The sequence below is a fragment of the Sciurus vulgaris genome (genome assembly GCF_902686455.1).
Source record: "Sciurus vulgaris genome assembly, chromosome: 7".
Lineage (NCBI taxonomy): Eukaryota > Metazoa > Chordata > Mammalia > Rodentia > Sciuridae > Sciurus > Sciurus vulgaris.
The window spans coordinates 153,376,447-153,402,954 of record NC_136467.1 but is presented as its reverse complement, the minus strand read 5'-3'; the positions used below and the strand labels follow the sequence as shown (position 1 = coordinate 153,402,954).

General features: G+C 40.0%; 1 long non-coding RNA gene across 1 annotated transcript; it reads right to left on the bottom strand.

The window, feature by feature from the left end:
• Positions 1-246: 246 nt before the first annotated feature.
• LOC306665670 lies at positions 247-14,832 on the bottom strand. Its single transcript, XR_013765107.1, has 3 exons — positions 14,783-14,832; positions 8,226-8,379; positions 247-465 (listed from the first exon to the last, which is right to left on the bottom strand). It is a non-coding gene; the product is annotated as an uncharacterized lncRNA (long non-coding RNA).
• Positions 14,833-26,508: the final 11,676 nt, after the last annotated feature.

Genomic DNA, 26,508 nt, shown 5'->3' with positions numbered 1-26,508 from the left:
CCAATTTAATGTTCACAGTATTCTACATGAAAAAACTGTGCTTTAAATCTACTTTTTAATGTGTTATGTTAAACATTCTGGTATCTTCTCAATGGATAAGGAGAAAAATGCCCGTGTATACTTCCTGTGCCTCAGACACAGGCAAACTGTGTCAAACTCAGTTTGACAAAGGCAAACTGAGTCCTTCACCTGGGGAAAGAACGCAGGTCTGTTAAAAAGCAGATCACTTGCCAAGACTCACCGGGTTTTATTTAACAGCCAACTGAAGAACAACCAGGCTTGAATGGCTCTTAAAACTTATTTAGTGTAACTTCTACCTTGTACAGGTTACTGAGCTCAGCATAGTTTTATCAAACATAATTAAAGTGGAAAAAATAAGAGATTGAGAGTCCAAAAGACTTCAGTACCCTTACAGTACTCAGTGCTAAAACCAGGTTCTTGTAACTTGGAAACCTGGATAGATTCCTACCAAAAAAAAAATGATCTTTGCCATCTGACTTTACTCTCAGGTTTCCTTAGTAACTGTTTTCAAACCTAAGCCTGTCTCTGATACATAGGTCTTTCAACTTTTGTATCCATCCTAAACATGCATTCAGATCACTGTCCCCTGGAACTAATTAACTCTATAGGCACAGCCCATTAAAATCGAAAATGTAGAAATGAAATAGTGGACAGTTTGATATTTCTTTCAATCTCCTGAAAAGCCTGTATTTAAAATGCCCTGGAAAACAAACTGGCATAATAAAGTGAGTTCATTTTTAACCTTTAGTCTCCTGAGCTGGGTGAAAGCTGACAACTGCCAGTCACATCAGATCAGTTTAAATTACCCAGGTGGTGAAGCACAGGACACACAGACCCTGAGCTGCCATGATCACCTGCTGGCCAAATGTTTTGACCAGCAGCTCCTTTCAGAGGCAGCATCTTGGATGGGAGCTAATGTGCTGGTGAAAGCTTCCTTCAGAGCTCGACTCAGCCAGGAAGAAAGCTAGGATGTTGTATTTTCTCCCTTCTGAAAATGTTCCCCTCACCTCACCTACATATAAAGCAAAATGGTGGGAATAATGGATTTTCAAAAATATGAATGGCCCCCTTCTTTCCTCTAGCTATCTTTTATTTCTTACTAGTGAATGTTTTTGTTTTTTTTTTCTTAACATTAGTATATTTTGCTTTTAAGGAGAATAACAACATCAACGACAAAATTTTATTTCTTTTAATTCTAAATTTTCTGAGACCTGGTTATTTCCTACCACATTTCCTGATTAGTCATGGACAGTGCCAGAGGAAGAAGGCTGGGCTACCAGAGCACTTCATAGCAACCTGACTTCAATAATGAGCACAGATTCCCTTCATTGATGCTACAGCTGCAGATGAACATTTTGAAAAGTATCTATAAACTATTCAGACCTTCTCCTCAGTGGGCGAGGATCCTGTCTATCATCAACACCAAATCTGCCACGGCTTCTGCTCTTAGGATACAGAAAAGAACAACGCAACTTCATATTGATGAACTGGATTGAGCCTACTTTTGTTTTGAGCAGGATCTTTATGACCATGAATTCATTAGCATCAAGAGCTGAAGATCGCTGGGGCATAATGTCAGTACATGTACTTCTTAATTAATTGCTGACACTACTTTCTAAACTTTAAGATACTAATCCACCAGGTACCTTCCAATTTAAAGACTTGCTTAACTTTCTAATGATTGTACTTATTAAGAGAACCAATTAAATCTAAAACAATTTTAGTATACAGGACCAAAGGAATTTTCCACAAAAAATAGAAGCAACGATATACTCCAGGTTTTCTAGGATGGTTCCAATTCACATATGTAGTCCTGTTTTCCACAGTTATAAATAATTTTATAAATCCAAGAATTACAATCTTTTCCTGTACCCAATATGTATCTTTTAAATTTGGGAATTTACCAAATAAAAGAGCATACTCAGAATACAGGTTTACCCTCCTTTTCCTTTTCAATCCTCCTAGTGTTGGACAGTCACATTTGCCCTGTCTTACATGTTAGACAATACGAGGTCTCTCAAGATGGAAAAATCCTCCTTTTGTTTTTTCCTATCTGCCAAGGCGGGGGTGGAGATTATGTGCCCAGGGTTAAGTCAAAGAGATTTTCTGATAGCTTATTTTTTCCTGATTCTTGAGCCCAGACAGATTCTTTTACTCTCTTTCTTTAGGCCTGGGTCTATGAGGAACCAGCATGTGGGCACTGTATCCTGTGCTTTCCACTCCAGCTTTCCCATGTTGATAAAGGAATAACAAAATTCCAGGGGAACTGATTTTACAAGAAATGTGTCAAATAATGCTGATGATCATACGGACTAGTTTTAGAAACATCTTACTATTTCATATTTTCCAGAACTTTTGACCTGTTATTACATTTTTTCAAATATTCTATGATTATAGGGACCAGGTTTAGTTTAAAGCATTCTATGATTACAGAGACCATGTTTAATTTTGTACAATAAACACTTGCTAGGTTCTTAACATGTGCCACATAACAGGAATTCAGTATGTAAATAGGATGAAATGCCTGATCCTGAGGTTAGCGTAAATGGAAAGACAGAAATAATTTGAGCATTACAATACAGCTATGCTAAGCAGTAGAGGGACAGAGTTATGCAACTATTTCAGCCAATGAAGGGAATTTTTGAAAAAGAGGAAAGAATGAATCTCATGGAATGAGGGTGAGTTACTATATGAAAAAAATAAGTCAAAGAAAATATTTCATACTCTCAAAATATTAAGATAGAAGGCAAGGGGACACAAAACTTCCTTAAGTAAAGAAACCCACGGTTTGGGGGTTTTACCCGAACATAAAATGAGACTGGGAGGAACAGGACAACTGTTCCTGGTTCATACCACGGTAGCCAAGCTTCCCAGCAAGCAGGGGACTGTGAGACTGGCCTCCCATGCAGCCCAGCCGCCCGCTGAGCAACGCTGGCACCAGGTACAGAGAGAAAAGTCGAGTTAGGGAAACCAGCCAGCAGGAAGGTTTAGATATCCAGAGGCGGGTGATGACATTCTGAGTCAAGAAAGTGGAGCAGGAAGCAGGAGGAAAAGAGAGACGATGAACCTGATTACTAGAAGGAGTGACTGAGAGAGTTATTTGAATCTGGGAGCTGAGGGAGAGAGGACCTTGAAGGCCTCAACTGAATCGGAAAATCAAGAGTGATGAGAATGGGACAGGGATTAAAAATCTCTATCACGAAAACAGAGTGTCGTTCACATTTAAAATGCTGACACTTAGGTCATAATAAGGGACTAAAGATGACACAGGGGTGGATCATTGGTGAATGGGTAGCAATTAAATCCATGGGATTAGATGGGATCCTGAGGACTCATTCATAGACTAAGAAGATTCGAGGCAACCTGGAGGACAATCAGGGACGCGTTCACAGGTGAAGAGCCCGTGGAACCTGCACTGAAGACTGATCCTACAGATAAGCAAGTTCTGAGAAGGAGATGGCGTCATGTAAACTTCCCAGGATGTTTAATGTCATACTGCAGACATACTTGACATCTTTTTTTTTTTTTTCAGGTAAAATAATGAGGTTTGGGGAACTACATAGAAAGGTGGCCAAGTCCTGTTGGGAAATATCAACGTAGTCACCATTAATTACAGGTAACATACTTCATGTTTCATTTTAATCTTTTCAACAGTGACGAATTAGATGTCACATAGATTGCAGAAAAAAAAAAAAAAGACCAGAGAAATAAGTGAGTTTTTGAAGGTCTCAAAGATGATAAACACAAAAGTTTTGAATTTTGGTCTTTGGAACTCCAAAATCCAAGTTTTTAACCAATAGTGTTTTGCTCCCTTTCCTGGTTCATACCAAATGAGTTTCATTTGCATATATAACAATATATACAATAATAACAATAACAGGTGTGGATGTGTGTTGTGCCAATCAGCTACTGAGCGATCCACTAAGTTCCTATCATGGAGTTCAGTGTTCGGGCTGGGCTAAATACTCCTGTGGCACACTATCAGACGCCACTTCCTTCCTCTGATGTGCCCACAACCTGCTGAGCACAGAGGAGAAGCAATGCTTCCTGAGGAGTTTCCATGGGGCACAGAGAGGCACTTGAGAGGAAGAAGTGAATGATGCAAAAGAAAGCCAAGCTTTAAGAAATGAGAGCTTGGAGCCACATCCGAGAGCCCAGAGACTGGGGGTGAAATCGCCCAGTCTTGACTCGGAGATATTTTCCATATATAAATGAGACACGTGGATGAACTCCAGGGTGAGAGGAAGGGAGAGGTATGAGCCTTTGAAGATATACACAAATATTTTAGAATGCTTATTTCTGAACTGAGTTATCAGTTGTCTTCATTAACTATTCAAAGAGGTCCAAGAAGGAAAATTTTAAGAATTACCATTTTTTTCAAATTATAGTGAAATTTTAAATATACACAAAAGTAGAGAGAACAGTAAAAGAAATTCCCAAGCATCAGCATTTTCCTGATTTCACTTCTGTTCTTCACCCTTATTGATTTTGCATTTCATATTATAAAGATCACATAGAGCGTTTGTAGTCTGCACCAATCCTTGAACCTCCATCTGCTCTCCTCCACTCTGAATCACTGTTGGGTCTTCTGAAGGCATCATTCTCCTCACAATGTTGCTCTGGTCAAAAATCCTAAGACATGTCCTACTTGTTACTCAAGACTTCTCAAAATACTCTTCCAAATAATCTTCCATCTTTCCCTCACAATGTTATCACAGCTTATTCTCCAAACAACTTGGACTATTGCTGAAGGAGGTCTGAAGTGTTTGCAGTGTTCAGGACTAAGACTATCCATGACTCCTCAGAATATCGTAATTCTGCATTCACATGCTAAATTCAACCATCCTGTATAGCTAGGGCTGGAATTCCACTGTGCCTCTGCAGAGTATCCTGGGTCACTGGGAGGCAGCTGACTTGTGTGGGCTCTCGGGCCCTCGCATGTCATTTGGCATTCCGACAGTGCAACTGTACAAGATCACTCCTGCATTTTAGACAAGGCTTTAAATACATCCCAAGTATTTCTTCCAATTAGTCAGAGAACAGCTGACTTTCATGTTCTGATTTCTAGGCTGCTATACATAGGCTGACTCTGGTACACACTAGTCCATCGCCACGCCGTGGGTGTTTGTCCCATAGCTTGCTGGCATGAATAACCTGAATAATTTCCACAGGTTTACTAGGCCACTGTTCTGGCCCTGCATCCCAGCTATGAGGAAGGGTTATCCAAGGCAGAAACAATTGTGGAGGTTGTTTCTCATGCATTTTCTTAGTTTCATACATTTTCTTAAGAACACAACAAAATAGGCATTATTTCTGTTATCACAATTTTTTGAATTATTGGAATTATTGACATGGAAAAACTGACACTCGAGATGCAGACTCTGAACAGGCTCTGACCGAAAAGCATCTCCCCTGTTTCACTGTAGGACAACCATCTCCAAAGAGTTCACGAGGCCACTACGCATTTCCTCTATGCCTAATCCAGGAAGCCTGTGCCTCCCAGACCAAGAGCAATGTTGGAGTCAATCAAATAGTCAATGTTTTTCATTAGTAATATATCTGACCAGATGACAGGAATCAAATAATCAGCCCTAAAGCCTGCTTTGCTGATGACTGTCACTCAAGGGTCCCATCCTCTCAATCCTAACCAAAGCATTCTCCTCTCTCTCTCCCTTTCTCTCTCTCTGGATAATAGATTTATCAGTGACTTATGAGTAATTACAAGCTTCATTGAAGAGTCTATTCTGAGAACTTTATTTGCCTGGTCAAATAACAAATAACAAAAAGGGCCCATCTCAATTTATTTCTAGACAAAAATATACTCAGGATACTATATGTCTGTCTAGCACAAAGAAAATAGATAAGAATCAGCATCTCCTACTTCTTTTAGTATAAACTTGATAACAGGGCCCCTACCCATTTTTGTGCAATGAGCTGTTCTCGGGGTTGAGTAGTTTACATATAAATTTGCTGAGTTTAGTCCAGTTACAAATGAATACTGCAAAGTACTTTTTGACAACTTATTAAAAATGTAAGTATGATTCCAAACCCTCAGGCTACTTGATTTTTAAAGTGAAATTTTCTTCTGAAATAGCAATGCATGATGCCTGTCAAAAATCCAGAGTCATAATAGCTTTAGGCTACATTCCAAAAATAAAATTGCAGTCCCTATCAGTCAGCAAAGTGCCAGCGCCCTGTCCTACATGGCCTCCTTTAGTGGTCCCTAATTCCTACGGTCGAAATCTGCCTGCAACTTGGACAGAAAACACTGGACTGTGTGATAACAAGGAGACAAATGCCTCGTCTATCAAGGTACAAAGCAGGAGTGGGCAGCCTGCATTTGAAAACCCACTGGGTAAGAAAATGACTTCCCTTTCCCAAATGAACAGTGAAGTCTTGTTTGAAATACCTCAATGTGAAACGTTTCCTTATTCTGTTCCCTCCTCTTTGAAGAAGGGGCAGATTCAGGAAGGAAACCCTGAGTTCATGAAACACCTGCTCTGTGCCAGACACTGCACATATTTTCTTGCTTTGTTATAGTGATGGATTCTGTCCACAAAGTAAGGTTTATTTCTAAGTTTGGTAACCTACTTGAGCTCAGGGAGGGGAGAAGAAATTAAAAGAAGAAAAACAAATTCTCTACTTGAAATTGCCTTTCCTATCTTAAAAAATAAAGTTATTTTTTTCTAGATCTGGGCCCCTCAACCTGGGGTAGCACCTCCCCATAGGGAATGTTTGTAAATATATGTGTACATGTAAGTCTCAGGGCCAGAGATAGGAGTGGGGTCGTCTGGACTCCCCAACCAGAGGAAAGCACCCCCATGGTGTTCGGTGAGCAGGATCCCAGGGTGCTTGGGGAAAGCACCCCCCTGGTGTTTGGTGAGCAGGATCCCAGGGTGCTGACTTTGGTGCAGAGACAGACAATGCAGTTCAACATGCCGATGTTACCCCCACCCCACCCAGCCATGTGGTGATCCCCACCATTCTCTGGGGATTTCTTTTATGTAAACCTGATAAGAAAGGTCATTATTAATATTATTCTCATTAGTGTTGAGAATATATAAAAATGAGAATAAATATTTAGCTTCAATATAGACAATGATGATACTTGTGGTTCTATTAGTGGTAATTTAATATGAGTATATAAAGAAGAACAGAAAAGATTTATGGCATTTTCATTCTTCACAAATCAAACATAGCCAGGTAACTATGATAGTTAGTGTTATTGAGACTATTATTATTACTACTACATGCTGGAAATAGAATGCTCCCCCTTAAAAGTTCTTTTTCCTAAAAGACGTCTCTCATGGTTTGGTTCAGCCGCTCTTCCACAAGGTTTGTCATATTGCATCATAGTTTGCAAATCACTATCTTACAACATTTCTCTTACAACATTGTGCAAAAATAGTCATGGCATATGATGGTCAGAAATGGCTTGTAACAGCTTAGTGTTCCTAAAATAATGCTCCCACCAGCCTCAAAGAAAGTAGTTTGATTCCACACACGGGAACAAGTTTCCTTCCACCATTCTTCAATGCGTGCTCAGTGCTGGCATGAATGTAAGGAAAAGGAGTCACGAGATCAACTTGAACTTGCTAATCGCTGACTTAATCTCTGCTTTCTCAAGCACCCTCTCCTGGTGGCGTCAACCACCAATCCTCTTGGCATGCTGGCCCTGCTCATGAGAGCAGCCAAGGGTCTTTCATTTTCTCTTCTCGTTTATCCTTACCTCTTTTTCTCAAGCAAACTGTGTTCTGTATGCAGTATTTTATAATACTCCATGAAGACTTCTAGAGACAGGCTATTTCAAGTCACAGAACATCTTCAGCAACTGAAAACCAGCTCTCTAATCTGTTTTCCAGTGAAGATCGTCCTTCCGGTTTCCCACTCGATGTTGATATTCATCGTTTTTCTTTATGACTCTCAAATTATTTTCAGACAGCAAGTAACAAAATCAGAACTGATCTTTTCCTCCATGTTCCCTATCTGTATGAAAAGAATGAAAATATGAAGAAATTGGGTGCTAAACACAAGCCTAAGCACCCATGCAGCACCCATGGTCTAAGGAGCACCCTGAGCTAGTCTGCCCACATCTGAGAGGGGCCTGGGGAACAGGGACTGCATGAGAGCCTCAGGATCACTGAGATGTTGCTTGCCAGGGCAGGACCTCGGTCACTGCCACAGCACAAGCAGCAGTCTCTTACCTGATGTACCAGTGGGCACGCTGACCAGCCTCCCAAGCGGACTCGCTAGATGTCTCTCCAGGTACACTCACATGCACTGATGAGACCAGGGACCATCGGAGTTAGTGAGGGCAGTATTCGGTCACCCGTTTCTTGAAGGTGGGAGGTGGTACCTCTGGAGAGAGAGAGCAATCAGAGTCATCTGCATGTTCTCACCCATGGTCGGAGTGTTCACACCATCTGTAGCTTACATATTTGGACAAGAATTTTAAATACACTCATCATTTTATTCAACTTCAAGGAAACTCTGATTTTCTTAGCAACATTTTATAAAATCAATATTATTACGTGATGTGAATAGGCATCTTATTTATTTTCTAAAATTTGGATTTTTCTTGACAAGTTTACATAGTAAAAAAGGTCATCCTTGAGATGTTGCTAATAAAATCAATACCATAATTATCTGAAATGAATCACGCATTTTATTTTGTTTGGTTTCTGTTACATCACAATTTCAGAGGTTCATTTTTAGGGAAAAAAGTATGTCCCAAAGCCAAGCACTGTCATGGCTGCCAGCATGTGTCTGGTTCCAGACTGTGGGTAAAGCAGGAAGCATGGATTGGGTATCTGGAATCTGGTGCCCCATGTCAAATGCCTTGGTGTGACTGTGCCCCTAAAGAGCCACATGGGATAATAAGAGTAAAACTAATTAATAGCATTTTAAAATATTTAATGTTTAATTTTAAGTGTTCTGTGTATTTCAACCATCACCTGCATTTTAGAAGCAAAGAATGTCACGTCTTCTTCTGACCAAATTATAGAAGCAGACATCCCAAACATTCACTACTTTGAATATTTGTTTTGCATTTTATTGCTCCATATGTTAGTTTCTTAGTGCTCCTGCAACAGAGTGCCACAAACTGAAATGTATTGTCTCAAAGTTACAAGTCCAAAGTCAAGGTGTCGGTAGGAACATCTTCCTTCTGATCCCTGTGGGGAAACCTCCCTTGCCTTTTCTGGATTCTGGTGACTCATGGGCAACTTCTACTACTCCTTAGCTTGCACGTGCATAAACTCCCTTCTCTGCCTTCATCACACATAGGGTTCTCCCTGCATGTCTTCCCATTGTCTTCCTATGTGTGTGTGTGTCCAACTTTCCTTTCTTTATATGGAGAATATAATCTAGTCATGATACACTGGGGTCAGTCACAGTGACCTCATCCTAACTTCTTTAAATTTGCAAAGACCCTGTTATCAAATAGGAACACATTCTGAGATACTGGTGGTTAGAACTTCAATATACCTTTTTAGGAGAATGAAGTTCTACCCATAGCACTTGATATGGTAAAAGGAAGAGCTATACATATGAATTAGATAGGATTCCTACCATCAAAGGGACACAGTGTAACTGGATAGCCATGGAAGTAAACAATCACAACACAGAGTGGCAAATACTTTGGTAAAGTGAAGTTCAGGATAATAAAGAGGTTATAGAAGATTTTAAGAGAATGACAAGTTGAAGAAAATTTTAGGTAAGTCATGAAAAATAAATATGATTTAGTCAAGTGGAAAAGAGTATGCAAATGAGAAAATTGAAAATTAGAAAACATGATATATTTTGCAAAGAGTTGGGTATGGCTGGAGGTCAGGAAGTTTATGTGGTAACTGACAAAGGAACATTATGATAAATAAAGCTGAACTAATGGGGATCAAAACCAGCAAGGGCCTTCTGTATCATGATTTCTGATATACTCAATGATAACGGGGAATTACTGGAGGGTTTTTAAGCTAAATACTGACCTATTAAAATCTGTTAAGAGGTGAGAGGTAATTAGAAGACAGAGCAGCACTTCAAGACCAAGATGTTATGGTTAGCAAAAAAACAGCAGAAAGGGTGATCATCAGTATGTGGTTTTGGAACTGATTAGGAGCCTGGATCATTCTTCAGTAAGCAAACTGCAGCCAAAAGATAGTAAGTTCAGTGTGGGACGTTTTAAAGACATCAGATCTAGTTACCTGAGAAATCAAGAAGGTGTTTTGGAAAAGAAGCAGTTGTCTCTGCAACTACAGAGTGTGGCTCAGAACTAGATATGGACATCATATAGGCACTGGGGTAGGGAGGTCCACTGGGGCAGTCAGCACAGGGGCAAAGATCTTAACCCAAGCACTCGACATCAGAATCCCATTAATGCTGCAGAGATTGGGAATCGATACAGTTGCACACAGAGAAAAGGACCAATCAACTCTCCAAGACCTCCTTCTGCCCTACTCCCACAGTCCATTCTGTGGCAACAGGGATCTCTATCACTACTATAATCCATTTTTACCACTTGAGAGTACTGGAAGACCTATTGGGAAGCTCTGCTTATGTAAAGTTACAGACAGAAAAGGAAATTCAGGAAAAAGTGGTAAACCAGAAGTCAGTGAAGAAATTAAAAAAAGGAGACATAATTTGCACAGCCAACTCTTCAGAAAGTTCAAGGTAATGACTTAACAGTGCCTATTGCACGCAGCAACTTGAATCTTTGATGATCCTGACAAGCTCTGACTCTGTGGGATGATGGATACAGACACCATCTTACACTAGAAGAGAAACTGAATGGGAGTTAAACTGGAAGCCTCAAGTTCAGACTGCTCTTTCTAGTAGTTTTGCCAATGAAGGAAGAAAAGTGTGATCATTAAAACCAAAAAAGTAAGAGAAATATTTTAGTTACAAATGTTTTAAGGATGTTTATATGCTGGAGAAAATAAAGACAAGAGAGAGAGAAAAACTGATGGGCTCCAAACAGGCATTGGGGTATTGGGTTCAAGAGAAGCTATCAACCTCAGGTGGAGGAGGAACTAATCCAGAGATGTAAGGACAGGAAGGACCAAAGAAAGAGGATGCAGGTACATTAGCTGAATTAAGAAGCATGATATTCTCTGTGAAATAATCTATGTTGAAAATTAAAAAGTCCTAGTTCCAGGGCACTCGCAGAGAGTAATGGTTATTTGAAAAACTTGTGGAAACATGGGAGCTGATAGAGGGATGCATGAAGGTGTATGATGGATGCCTCAACATACACAGAGGAGAAAGCCACACCCAGGCGCAGAGGCTGGAAAGAGACTTCCACATCAGTAAATGTGGAAGAGAGGCTTGGAAGTCAGGAGATGATAATGAGCGTGGAGGTGGGCTATAACGGTGGAAGATGCCATCTTATCCTCCATCGAGAGTGGGTCAGCAATTCATTTTGAAGATTAGAAGAAGGTACTAGAGCACTGAACCTGACAACTTTAGTTCTGGACACTGTTTTCTACAGCTCTTGAGGAAAATAGTCATCATTAAAAAAAGAAAAAAAAAAAAAACCTGTTGGGTGAAACATGCATGAAGGGGTCAATGTCATTCCAAGGAATCACCAGCCCTGGTCCTCCCTTGTCAACTGTGGATGAATAAGAGGGGTGTGTAGGGCAGGAGCTGCATCAATAAGCTCTCTGACTTTATACTTCTAAAAGTGCTCAAAGGACTCGCACTCCAACCACAGCATAGCATCCCTGGGTAACGTGAAGACTTACTATGAGGCAGGGAAGCTCAGGAGAACTGTATCCTCTTGTCTCCCAAGCACAGCAAGGCTTGAGTGGAAAAAAACACAAAAACATCTACAAATGGTGTTGCACAGACTTGATTCCAGCAGTGAAGCCAACTGGAGAGGCTGAGGAAGGATTGCAAGTTTAAAGCCAGCCTCGACATGTAGCGAGACCCTGTCTCAAAATAAAAAATAAAAAGGGCTGGAGTGAGCCCAATGGTAAGGCACCCCTGAGTCTGATCCCTGTACCAAAAAAGAAAAACAAAACAAACAAACAAACAAAGACTGTACAAATAACTGTTTGGCACAGGATATCCACAAGTTTTCTCAGCAAGGACAGGATATGCGATATTCCAGAGGTAGTACTGAGTTCTTTCGAGAACCACTGTAAACTGTGGTTGGAGGATCAGCAGTCTGCCTCACTGGGAGCTTCTCAGAAATGTAGAATCTCAACCTGCACCGAGGACCGAATGCATCAGAACCTGCTTTGTAGCAAGATCCCCAGGTAAATCCTAAACACACTGAAGTTTGAGGGGTTCAGCTCTGAAAGCAGCTGCTGAGAGCTGTAATTGCTAGAAGCTTCAATCTGTTTGTTCCTTTGAATAGACACAAGCACTAGCACACATAAGGTACTCAGTTACCTTTGACTGAAACAAGGGTCTGAGAGCCAGGGAAAGCAAGCTGACCTCCGGGACAGCTGCCCAGCTGGACACTGATGTCCAGCAGGCTGGGAGGCTTGGCCATTTAGATGACCATCAAGGCAAGCAGGGGGATGGAGAAGAGACAGCAGAGCACTGGTGTGTGTGTTTGTGTGTGTGTGTGTGTTGCTTTTCCAGAGCTGGCGTTGCAGTGAGCATCGTGAGCTCTAGGAAGAACTCTGGAATGCGGTTATTGCTAACTGCTGCTCCAGTTCCTGGTGCAGGGTGTGGTCTTCAGGTTCTGGAATCCGTCAGACACAGAAAGTTGTTGGGGTCTGTTCCCACAGGATTCCAGTGTGTGCACTGGACTCCTCCTTTTCAACTTTGGCCTTGGGCACCCAATTCAACAGATCACTGCAAGTTAGAAAAAAAGATATCACGGATGATCTCCAACAATCGTACTGGCTCATTCACAGATTGAAAACTATCTTCAGAGTGTGCCTGTCTCACCCTAGGTCTTGACTCTATACTAGCCTCGATTGGTTCAAGAGAAAAAGGGATCCCCTAAACTTCTCAGTGAAAAAAAGGAAAAGAAAAAAGAACTCCTTTATATCTCAAGATTGTGATGGTCTCATCCATAAAAAAGAGAAACACAAAATTAATGACTCTTATTTTTCTGAATTTCAAGTTTGACCCTGTGTCAAAATAATGCTTATTCAGAAAGTTTGGGATCCAACAGAAAATTCAGTGAATGAAGAAGAAACAACATGTAGCTTTTTCTCTTATTCACATTAAAGCAAGTGAAATGCAAAACCATTAGAAATAAAATACACTTTGACTCTTCTCCACAGATTAAGAGACTGTGCCTTCCCTAACGCAGTTGCAGTCCAGATCCAGGCAAATCATACAGCTTTTCTCTATTAATTACGTTTTCCTCCTACCTACCTCATTTCTGTGCTAAGCTGGAGGGCAGGAAGAGAAAGAGAGAATAAGTTTAAGCCTCAGTCTACTGATTTCCATTACTCAAGGGGGAACTTTGACCAAAAGAAACCAGGTTTAAAACCAGACCATCATAGCATTGGTTTAGAACAATTGTAAGAGAAGGTGCATATTCAAAGTCCCCACTGATTCACTGAATCTTGTTTTGAGTGTCTTTCTACCATTAGAGACTCTCACCTTTAGTTTCCTTGTTAAAGTGATATGTATGTCCCCATGGGCACATCTAAATGTTTTATTTGGTTGGGGTCCAAATGATAGCAGTCTTTTGAACTATTATTTTGATTCTCATAGTGGACAACAGATTAGCTTTACATCAGGGTTAACCCACCACTGTTGTGGGTCAGCCGCAATGTGCCAAACACGCATGAACTCTACCAAACATATATGATGGGTTTCATTTATGTCTATTAAATGATTTCCTAAAGGGAGCTGGTGGAATGAAGAACTAGAAGGCTCAGAGCTGCTTTTACTACATCCAACCAGACAAGGCAAAGGTTTCCATTCTTTGGAAATTTCTTCAGACTATTGGTTTCCACACATTAAAATGTAAGTGACCCAGTTTTAAAGACTTATATTTTTCCAACGTGTATGGAAATATATCAAATGATTTCAATAACCATTTTGAGATGGCCATGTGTGTACATACACACACCCTGCCCTGGCTGTGTGTGACTGCTGGTGGTGAGTAAAGAGGAGCTTTGTGAGGACAGGAACTGCTTTCAAGGGCGATCACTTTGCAATAGGAAGCATTTTACTTGCTCTTGTTCATTTTCTTTTACTTTCTCTTAAACAAAGAAGAGATTGTTTATAGCAGGTCAGATATATTTTGTAACACATCGTTAAAATGATCCAACCCAGGCAGCTCACAAGAGCCAATTTTTTAGGTAGTGATGAACTTGTGACATGTAGAAGCCAGACAGGTTATTCTGCTGATTCAGTCAGTTTCATGAGTCTGGTATGCACCTATTTTCCTAAGACAAAATTAATATTTTTCAAAGCACCAAATATTTAAAAAGAAATACACTAAGATTCTAAGTTAAAGGGCTCATTTGAATGTGCTTTTCTCTCTGCATCAGGGAATCTAAACTGATCATGGAAACAGACTAAATGGCAGTGATCATTTTAATGTGCACTGTATACCTATTTGAATTTTTCCAGCTTGTCACAGCTTTAATATTACAAATTATATACTATTTTTAAAAAAATGACTTTGTAGAAGAAAAATGGCTATTCAAAGTATCATCCCTTAAGTTGACTCTAGATGTGACTTTTGCATGCAATAACAGAGAACATGCACTCGAAAAAAATTCAGCATTACCACTTCCACTCAAGCACTTCCTGTCTCCAGGGTTTGGAATAAATTTTAAAAGTACAGCACCTTGCATACATCTTTTTTCTCTTCCTGACAACAGATGGATTCTCCCTTCTGTTTCTAGACATTGGAGATGTCATCAGCTGTCATGAGAAAAGACAGGTTCCTAAATTCAGACCTTGAAGGGGAAAATCGTTTTACTGCACTTTAGTAAGGATTTCATTTGTAAATTTCCTGCCAATTGAAACATACTGAAGAAGATCATGAGGGAACACTGAAGCAAAGCAAAGTGGCAGAAGGACGAGGTGGTGGCAGTGGTTGGAGATGCTGGCATCTGCCATCTGCATAGACATGAATCCTTTCGATATCGTCAATCTCTCACGATTCATCTTTGGTACAGGTCACCTACATTTATGTATTCCACCCAGCCTGCTTCCCATTGAAAAAGGTAGAGCTTAATCACAAAATGAAATGGGAACATCTTCAAATATGACTAAATTAAATTTCACAAAAGAAAATGGATACAAAATCAAAGAGAGAGAGAGATCAAAAACCAAGATCAGCTTCAGCCTTTTCCAAATACCTGCTCTTAGCAGTCTTTGCTTTTCTATGATTGGTTCATGAAGAATTTGAGGTAGAGAAAAAGCCCCAGGACATTAAGAGAGGAACACAGCAGTGTCCCCTGAAAACCACAAAGGGGCATAAAACCTCCTGAGTTTGGAGAGAAAAGCAAAATCTCAGGAATATTTCACCAGTCCCTTTTTAAAATGCCATATAATCGCAGTCACAGTTAGTTTCCTTTTGACTGCTATAGCTCATGGAAGTTTTTCATAATTTTCCATAGTCTCTTAAAGATATGCTACTGATAAATACATGATTCTATGAAGTTATTTTCTTAGACACACCAGGGAAGATTTGGTATTTTTTCTTATTAAAATTGGCCTTGTTATACTGAGACAGATTACTATACAATGTGATGAATTTGCTGGTTTCTCCAAGTCCCATGGAATACACACCTAAGTTCACTAAGAGAGGGGCTCAAAGGAAGAAAATGAAGTAAAATATTTCAGAGTTAACGTTTCTTTGTGCTCTGAAAATCAAGGAGAATTTTGATGCATGAACATGGCAGAGAAGGAGTATGATCGTCTTATCCCACTGTCAGCTCTGCCTCCGGCTATTCTTCCCATCCTTCTCTAGCGTCCTCTGTGTTAGTCAGCTTTTCATTGCTGTGACCAAAACACTAGATCAGAACAACTCAGAGGAGAAGTTTATTTTGGGCTCATGGTTTCACAGGTTCAGTTCAAGGTCAGCTGGTTCCACTGATCTGGATGGAGGAGAGAAGCCTCATGACTGAAGAGCACAGGAGAGGAAGGCTTCTCAGCTCCTGGTAGCCAGAAGCAGAGATAGAGAGGAAGGGGCTATGGGTAGGTGAGCCCTTCCAGGGCATGTGACCAGTGACCCACTTCCTCCAGTCATGCCCCACCTGCCTGCAGTTACCACCTTCTTAATGCATTTAAACTACAATGGACTGATGAAGTTACAGCCCCCATACCTAATCACTTCACCTCTGAAATTTTCTGTATAATGCACAGGAGCTTTGGGGGAATACCTCATATCCAAACCATAACACCCACCAAAATCTATCATACACATAAAGATCATACTTGTGGGTCAAGGAAAATAAAAACATAAAATGCACACAGAACCTTAAAAGAATTATCATCTTGATTTTACTTTATAAGTTGTGGGGAATTTGAAAAATTCAAAATGAAAGGCGTTATTTTTTAACTAAATATTTCATTTATAAATAAAGAAATAAGAGTTATATAATGGCTTAAAATAGATTCTCAACTAAGATGATATCCCTCACCCACTCCTACCTCCTACTCAATTCATTACGAAATGGTAGAGTTCAGGGGAGGGGATTGGTGTCAAGATAAATGGAGGAAGGTACTGACCTTTGATATCAGGAGCAAGGGACAGTAAACACACTGCAAATTTTCAGGCAGAGTTGACAAAAAAGAATTACCCTGCTGCAAATACCAATATCAACCCCATCGCAAACAAGAGCCATGGTCAAATGATTCTTCTAAATCACACCATGTGTCCCAGAGCCAGGACTGAAATTCTGCCTTCATTATCTTGTATACTGTGGTACAGAATGTGCACCACTCAAGACTTTAAAATCCTGCATGCTTGTATTGTAAAGCATTTTGTAAAAATGTAATAGAAATAGATTTATCAATAATTTTCACCACTTCTTTGGCACCAATTGTGTGCTAGTCTACAAGAATTTAGAAAATATAAGAAATTGAGTGTACCAGAAATTGCTGTGTTTGGGCATAAATCTTTTAAAGGATGTAGATAAACATCATTTCATCAAATCAACAAAACTTTGAAGGCATATACATGACTACTATTTTATTATAACTATTTTATTACAACTATAGTTCTAAGCACAGTGACCTATGACATGCACATATTCTTAGGTCTTTAGTTACGAGGAAATTAATAAGGAAGTATTTATATGTGTGTTTTGGGAGTATACCTTATGATTTAAGTGTCTTATTATCATTCTCTCTAATAATATTCTATCTCAAGAGGATTCTGGAAAAAATATTCTTTGATTCCAACAACATGGATGATGAGAGAAACTTACTCAGGTTTGAAATACTGGATTCTACATAATTCTTTTTAAAAATCATGTTAAATATGGACCTAAGTCTATAATTACTTTAAAATAAAAAGTTTAAAAATGTGCATGTAAATAAAAGAACACACTGCAATGCATGTAAATAATAGGCTTCATCTAAAAAGATACATCCAGCTCCATATGTCGGGATTTATGGTTTGCTTGAGTGGCACCAAGAATTTGAAGATGGGATTGTACTTTGCTCTTTCTTTTCCAATTGATTAATTAACTAGACAACATTGGCCAAATCCCTCACCTCTCCTGCATGTCATCTTCTTCACCTCCACTAATACATCTTGGGATTTTGGGCACATGATAGTCTATAAATTCAGAGAGTGAATAATAATTGGGCACAATCATTTTCAAGGAAAGCGTACCTATATTTTTAGTTTATTAACAACACTGTGTCATTGAGCATTTTCAGGGAGTTGAAGTTTATTAAGTTCAGGTTGATTATTTGGGGGTTGTTTTGGGTTATTTTTGTTTTTATCATATGAGTTAATATTTTGCCAACCACCTGGCTGAGAGGAATTGTTCCAGGCCCAGTCTGCAGACAGCTCTCTTCTGTCATTTCAGTGCCTCTTTGTTTCCTCCTAACATGAACTCAAGAGTTCTACAAGGATGCCTTATGCCAGTCAAGAATTGAAGCTATGTCAAATTTTTTCTAGGTAGAACTCTTACAAATCACCTGTATCAATGTTTCTTCAGTAAAATTTAATTTTCAAGATGAACCAAACAGAAAATTAAGAGAGGAGCAAATAAAAATGCAGCTGGAAATCAAATTCTGCATAAAGAAAGTTCTTCTCATTTCAGCTAGAGACAAAGGTCACTCCAACAAACAACTTATATAAAACATCCCTCCTCTCATCCCTATTTCCCCATTTAAAATTAATTATGCAACTGTGATAGTTCTTTGAAAAATAGTCTCAGATGCTTTTATGTTTTACTCCTAAGCCATATTAATTCTACAGATAAACTAACAAAACCACACAAACAGAAAAATGGGAAACCTAAAACATATTTAAAGATGTGACTCAACAAAGACAAAATGGAGTGCTGATCTTTTGGGGTGATTCTGCTTTAACTGCAGGAGAAATAGTAGCAAAGGCAAGAATGGTGATAAAATGGGGGGAAATTAATCTGATACCTGTGATGTCTTAGGCAGCTGGAGCTGTTCTGTAGAATAAAATAACATCTGACAAATTACTCAGAATGGGGTAATTTCCCATGAAATGTTGGCCATAGCCCCCACTCCTCTTGCATGGAAACCCAGCAGGGCTATTCAGCTATGCCAACCAAATGGAATTTCTCACTTTTACATTGTAGCCTACTTTACCCCACTAAGATTTTATCTTTTTTTTTTTTTTTAGGTGACTTCTGATTCTAAGTGTACAAGCATTAAAAACTTTTGCCTTGTGCTTTCTGCATGGCTGCTGATGGAGGGAGATCACCATGTATGTGAATAACCCCATTTCAATCCTGGAGAAAGAGAAAAAAACCTAAATCAGAACCATCAAAGAGTACTGAAGCCTGTGGAATAGACAAAAAAAAAAAAAAAATTTAAAAAAAAGTATTTCAAAGGCAAGAAGAGAAAGTTACTAACCAGCAACCAGGTTGGGTCAGGGCCGGGGGTAACAGATTCATTCCTAAAGGTGAAAGATGACAGAGAAGGAAACAGAAAATGCAAACTCTCTGCTTTATAATTTTGCCTCCTAATGGCCTGGCGTGGAAAGGTTCTTTGGGATAATTAGGAACTTCAGGCATAAGAAATCTCAATACAATATTTAATATATTCTTATTTTTAAAAACCTGCTCATTGAAACTAGACTTTACACTAAATTCATTTTATTGTATATCAAAACACTGAACTAAAAAAAAAAAAAATCTCTTCAACTGGACGTTGGTTGGCTCTTTTTAATTCCACATCTGGGTTCTCTTAAGGGTTTAAATGCAAAACATCACGTGCACAGCTAATGCTAGAGCTGCTTTACAAAGAGCAAACTGATTCCGCAGCTATTCACCGTCATAAAACAAAACGCGACGTGAAAGATGCTTCCTACTGAACATGGAGAAGACCCAGCAGCACCGCGCGGAGACCTGGTCCTCAGAACCGCCGGGACCTCCCTCCACCAGGAGAACCGCGAATCACCTGTAGCAAGCATCTTCCACGGCTCTTCCAAAGCAGCCACTGACCCCTGACCCCGGAAGTTCAGCGGAGAGACAGGAAGGGGCTGGCCTTACAGCTGTTGCCTAAAGCACACCCCTAGTGACCTCACTTCCTCCCTCTAGGCTCCGCCTCTTAAAGAAATAGTGTCCCAGTTGGGCCCAAGTCTTCAACTCCTGGGCTTTTGGAGAACATTTAAGGGCCAAGTCATAAAAATGCAACAATGTAACACTTTACTCTCAATGAATTCTTTTAAAATAAATATACAGCTGTATTCATTAGATCATTTTATTTGCCCCTACTGCATATTTTAAATAGTCCAATTTTGAGGAATGTAAAAAGTTACCTCTTTTTTTATGTGAATTTACTAGTTTTAGATTCTAGAATCCACAAGGGTAAATCTTTATGGCCTGTGTCACAAGATCATTTGAACACCATCCCGTTTCAAATATTGCTTTATGGATTGTCAATGATAAACCAGGTAATATATTAAACAAAACGTACTGATGTAGATCAGTACATTTAGAACCTTGAAAGTTGCAGATAATTTTAAGGCAAATAACATTGTTTATACTGAGTGTAAGAAAATAAAAAGTTTGCTATTTTAGTTATGTATTTTCACTGAGTGTGGAAGGGAAAAGATAAGCCAAGTTAGCAATCAGCAATCAATAAGTTTGTTTATATTACCCCATTGATTCTTTAATATGATATAATAATAATGTTGGGTTATGTATTCATTATTATTCATTATATCATTATTTTATGAATTAAAATAATGCAAATGTATTGATTCGCAATTCTTAGAGTCATAAATCTGCCTTAGGTCTCCAGGAGTTCAAATCAAGGTGTGTACAGGGTGGCATCCTTCTGAAACATCTGGAGGAAGTGGCTTCTCTTGCCTTTCCCAGCTCTTGATGGCTGTCCACATTCCTTAGAACCATCTTGAACCAGCATCTGCCCCCATCCTGCTTCTGCTGTCTCCTCCTTCTGGGCTTGTTTGCTTTTTTAATTTACAATACCATGGGGATTAAATTGGGCTACCCAGATAATCCAAGATAATCCCCCTTTAAAGATCCTTAATTTAATCACAATCTGGAAGGCCCCTTTTTCTGTGTAAGGTAATGTAGTCACAAATTCTAGGGATCAAGACCTGGACATCTCTGGGAGTCACTGTTCAATCCACTGCAGTCTGTATTGACAACACCAAGCTTCCCAAATATAAGCCCTAGACCTAGGCAGGAAATTAGGCTAGGAGTGAGATAAAATGTATGTGGGTAGAAAATGTTCATCAAAGCTCAAGTACTTCCTATTATGTTACCCTGATGATTCAGGTAAATAATTAAAATGCTTATAGACAATTTTTAGATTTTTTTCAATCCAATGCACATTTATTTGCAATGCACATCAACTATTATTTTTCCCACTATGAGCAAACAAAATGCATCTATCTACTATTTGAATTTCTGTCAAAATGTGATGTTTTCCCTGACTGCCTTGAACATTTTACAAACAGTTATCTTTTTCACCCTGCATTGAAAGCCCAAACAGAAACATCAGAGATACTGGCATTACATAGATGGGTCATTTGAGTGTATGGGTAGAAATTTTATCACTGGGCTGGGGATGTGGCTGCAGCAGAATGGATGCTGTGCCTGTGCCAGACCCTGGGTTCCATCCCTAGCACACACAGGTGAATGGCAGCACACGTGCACACATACATGTACACACACACACACACACATACACACACACAAATTTCACTGATAATTTTGATAAACATAACCTGTTAGTAATCTCTGACATATAACTGTATTCTAGAAGTTGTGACCTTTGACCATGTGCCTCCTCCCCCAAGGAGAGGCAGAGAATAGATCTATGCATTTGCATTGCCTGTTGTGATTCAGCAGTATTAGGAACAACAGCCACAGGAGAGAGTGGCTACTGATGGTGCTGTCCTGTGGGCTGATCACCCTGGGGTGTGTTCCTCTAACTGTCCTAAAGGTTCAGTCAGAGTTTATCCGTCTCATTAATCCAGGCCTCCACTAGGGCCTGGGCAAGAAAATTTAGAATGTGATCCATATGCAGCTTTTCTGACCTTTCTTTGGAGCCAGGATCTTAGCTCGGGAGGGCGATCTTCTGTAAGTCTCAACCTCCATAGGAGGTAGTTCTTTTATTACTACATGAGGATGAAAAGAATCCTATCACGTCAACTCAGCAGAAATACAAAGGTCACTGGGCCTGTATCCTCCTGTCAGTCATTTTCAGTGGACTGAGGGGCCAACATTCATTTTCTACTCTTCAATTTATTTAGTGTGGCAAATTGCTATCAATAAGTATGGTGGATATCTTCATCCCTTTTCCTAAGAAATAGTCTTGATAAATAAAGACATTGGATATTTATACAATGAGTTTAATTAATTTGAGGTGTCCTTGTTTTTGTACTTGGCATTTTTATTGGGACAGGTTATAAAAACTGGGGCAGGAAAATCAAACTCTTGTTTGGGTATAATTGAGAGTCAGATGTAGAACACAATTAAGGAATTTTCTCCATCTTTGTTTACATTTATCTCTGATATTGAATAAGATAGCATAGTTAATGGATCCCAACTAAGTCATTTTATCTTTTTATTATATCTTATTTTAGTTTTTTGGTACCTGGGATTGAACTCAGAGGTACTCCACCACTGAGCCACATCCCCAACTCTATTTTGCGTTATTTAGAGACAGGGTCTCTAAATAACGCAAAATAGAGTTTTGTATTATTTAGAGTTGTTTAGTGCCTCGCTTTTGCTGAGGCTGACTTTGAACTCATGATCTTCCTTCCTCAGCCTTCCAAGTCGCTGGGATTATAGATGCGTGCCACCACATCTGGCTGCATTTTATTTTTTTTTTATCGTAAAGACTACTCCATGAGGTTACCCTCTAGGAACATTCCAAACATTGCAGCCAACTCCTTTGTCCTGGGGAGATGGGAATAGGGAGGCAAGACTGTTCTGAGTCAGGGACACAGACTCAAGGGCTGGCTAATAGCCTTGGCACTTTTCCAGTACCTGTTGAGCATGGATTTTAACCAATAGCCTTGGCACTTTTCCAATAGCTATTTCACATGGATTTTGATCAATATAACCCAAAAGTTATATAAGCCCCGAGACTAGTACATCTAAGTGGTAACCTGCTATCAGGTTCCCTTGTGCCTTGCAGAATGTCTCACTTTTCTTCTCTCCTAAATAAATCCCAGTCGTTCCCTCTTGCCTTCTCTTGTAGTCTGTGGATTTCATTCTTCAAATTTGTGAGACAAGAACCCAGAAAGAAAATGGTGGTGAGCTACTGGGGTCTTCTGTGACACTGGAGGGCATAGCCCTCCATTAAGAGCTCCACACGCCACTCCATAGAAATGAATCCAGCTTTGCTGCTGTGATCCTGAGCTGGCACTGGCAGGCATCTCCAGCTGTGCTTAGGAGCTACCACCACAACAGGCTTTCTCAACTGTTGAGGCCTGATACTTAGGCAGGCCTCATCCACCAAGGGGCAGGGAATAGAGTTTCATCTCCAACACTGGCTTCAGTACTACCATAGCTCAAAAGAAAAACTTCTTAGTGAAGGAGAGTTCAAAGGTAGGGAACATGAATAAAAACAAAGAAGCCTTTTTGTGGAGGCTGGGCAAAACGATGACAAAGCCAACTGTCCTACACGTGCTCTCAGCACTTTGTGAAAACATACGATGGGTGACAACCTTATGTTCTCACAGAGGCACCCTTGGAACTTCTCTCAACCCTGGCAAAATTTATCATCAGCTGAGACAAATAAGATGCCAATGAGCTGCTTCATTTGCATTTCTGATTTGCTCTACGTAGTAGGATGATTTCTGTGGTCAGACTGACTTTCCAGTGATGGCTTTGGTATCCATGGGAGATCTATCAGCAAGTGTTCTTCAGCCTCACCCTACTTAACACTTCACAGGAAGTGTTCACACTTAACAGGAAGTGTGGTCATGGGAGTTCACGTCATTTTGGGCAGACCCTCAGGGCCTTTCTATATGGACACAAATAAGCTGTACCCATTTAATGCTGCCATATTTTATCTTTAGTCAAGCATGGACATAACACCCCCCCAAACACACGCACAGTCATCCACACACAGAACCTAATTTTGAAGCATTTGGGAGTATCAGCAGTCTCTTCACTAGAAAAGAACTTACCTCATCCTGTTAAATACCTCACCATCCACAAACAAATGGCCTTATACAACTTGTTATACAACAACCCTTGTTTCAAGGTTAGTCAACAATTCTGGAAAACAAAAATGTTCAGGACCAGCACAAATAAATAGTGCACACCTCAGGCACTAGGAAGTGAAGCTCCGTCCACCTTCTCCCTTCGGTGAGTTAGCTGTTGTGACGGTTCTCGGTGTTCCCCAACCTTGGCTAGCAGCTGTTGCTTGGGGTTTAGTTGTATAATTTATTGGTTGCAAAGAGGTGACAAATCCCAAAGTCTTCCCAGGTACTATGTGCAATGGTAACTCATACTGCACGTACAACTGCATGATACTCGAAGGATGGCATTTCTACACACTGAGTTCTTTAAACTCAAGAAGACTGGAAGGCCTCAGAAGCAGCCCTTAGAGCCAAATTTCTCCTTGGCCTTCCCCAGCCCTCTGATCTGCTTCCCACCTAAGTGAATACACAGGCTAGAATCCTCTTCACCCAAGCCAGCCTTAAACCCTAAGACAAGTTACTCGGCCGTCCCCTGCCTTTCTGTGGAAGAGCTACCCTGTTTGACAGGAGATTGTGGGATCCTCCCCTCCTGAAGGCGTTCTGCCCCACAAGTGGAAGCAAGAAATACCAGCACAGAGAAGTCAAGAGGATCCCAGGGAATGGCCTTGCTGGGTTCCAACTCGGCCAGTTATCTTAGGACATCACAGAAGTTCTGGTCCAGTCACATTCTGACATTGTCGTCAGTGCTTCCGAGACCTTAAGCTTTGTAAAGGCAGATGGATTTCCCATATCCTTGAGTCTTCATTTTAAAGCCTCCAATATCATGTAAAACAATGGTTTAATAAACGTGTCATGATTTTCTCTGTTACCCTGTCGCCTTTTATGGGAGAGCCGACAGTGATTCTTAGAGTGGGAAAGGAATCGTACCTTTCGGTCTGTACGTACTTAGGTCAAAGCACTCAATATTAATAGACTCAGTCCTCCCAGATCTCATGAGGTCAATGAGGAGCATGCCCATTTTATAGACTAGAAGGCTGAGGAATAAAGACATTAAGACAATTGCGCACATATTAAATACTAGACTCATCAGCCAACAGTCTAACTTCAGAGCAATGGTAGTGAATTATACCCAGGAGACTCAAAAGAATGACACAGTATTTGAAGTCGACTTTTGATATTGTCTCTGGAGGCAGTAGATGGAGTTACCACAAGATTAACAGCATCTAAACTGTAAGGTTCCAGCACATTCAGAATGCATGCAATGGATGAAATGTGTCAGATGGGAACAAATTTGAAATTGTATGGATGAAAGGTAGGCAGTTGCACTACTGATTAGGAAGAGCTAACCTACGTTGGACACTTCACAGACCTTTATCACCACCTTTATGTACTTTTCCAGGATAAATTGCTTTATAAAAAAATCTCCCTGCACAGATTTCACCTCCTTGGCTATCCCTACCTGGAGAAGAGGTGGAACACCAGACTCAAAGCCAATCGCAAAGCTGGTGAGTAGAGTGGGATGAACCCAGTTCACCGAAGAGGCGGCAGAACAAGGAATTCTAGGGGAATGCACCATTGAGCAGCAGGAACAGAAGTTAAATTAGTGTGGAAAGACAATGGTGTGGAAAGACAATGGCGGGCTGGGTCAAAGGTATGGGCTAGCAGAGACCATGAGGAAGCACAGCAATTAGAGTGAAGAAAAATACAAACAAAAGGTAAGTGTTTTTTTTTTTTTTTTTTTTTCCAGGAAAAGCGAGCATGTGGAGAGTCTGCCCCACATTGTTTCCAGAGCAGGATGTTGGGAATGAACCCCGCCCCAGTCACAGCTGTGGAGGTCTCTGAAAATACCACGCCTGTTGGAATACCTTGCTCTCTGAAACTCCATTTTAAGATGGCCTTGTCCATAGACGTTTCATCCCACTTATTTGAGTTTTTATTGTTTCCTTGTGAACTAAAAGCTACTGCCTAGGAAAATGAAGGTGCAATCAGGTTCACTCAGAACCCACTTTCATTGTCTTCAGTAGGCGCTTCTGGTGGCTGTTATTTTCATTGATCCTCCAATGCAAGGCTTAGTAACTCTGGGATTCAGTCAGTGACTCCGTGGGCCTCTCTTAGAGTGATACTGGCATGTGACAGTCTTTGAAGAAGTATTCTTTGTTATTTAGTGCTATGAGCTTGCCTGGGCTTCAAAGAATGAAAGCTAGCCAAATTTTAATAATGATTAGCTGCAGAAATAACGAAAAAATGTCTCTCAAGAAATAAACCTTAGAAATGGAATTGAAAGAGAAATGATTCTTAAAAGAATCTATTTATGGAGAAACTGGAAAAATATTTGGATTGATTTTAATCGTTTCCTTGATTTGAACTTCTCCACAGTAAATTAAATAATTAAACAGAATCATTCGTCTATTTCTAAAAAGAAAATACTATGAAAATTATATCTTATTTTTCTTAGTATTTCAGATGTCCAAAATACCACTACACTGAATTCTTTGTTCACCTTGCTTTGCTTCTTTCAGGAAACTACATGGGTATTATGCTCTCCAAATATTTTTTACATATGGCAGTTGGCTGGTGGTCTGCAGCATTCCTCTAGAGTTACTGTACTAATCCTGTCTAACCACATCACCTGGATTTTTCTTGCCTTGGCTTTTGTGATTAACAGCAATCAAGCTCAGCAAATGTAAGTTAGGCAGTTTGATTTGAATAGATGGTAGATCAAT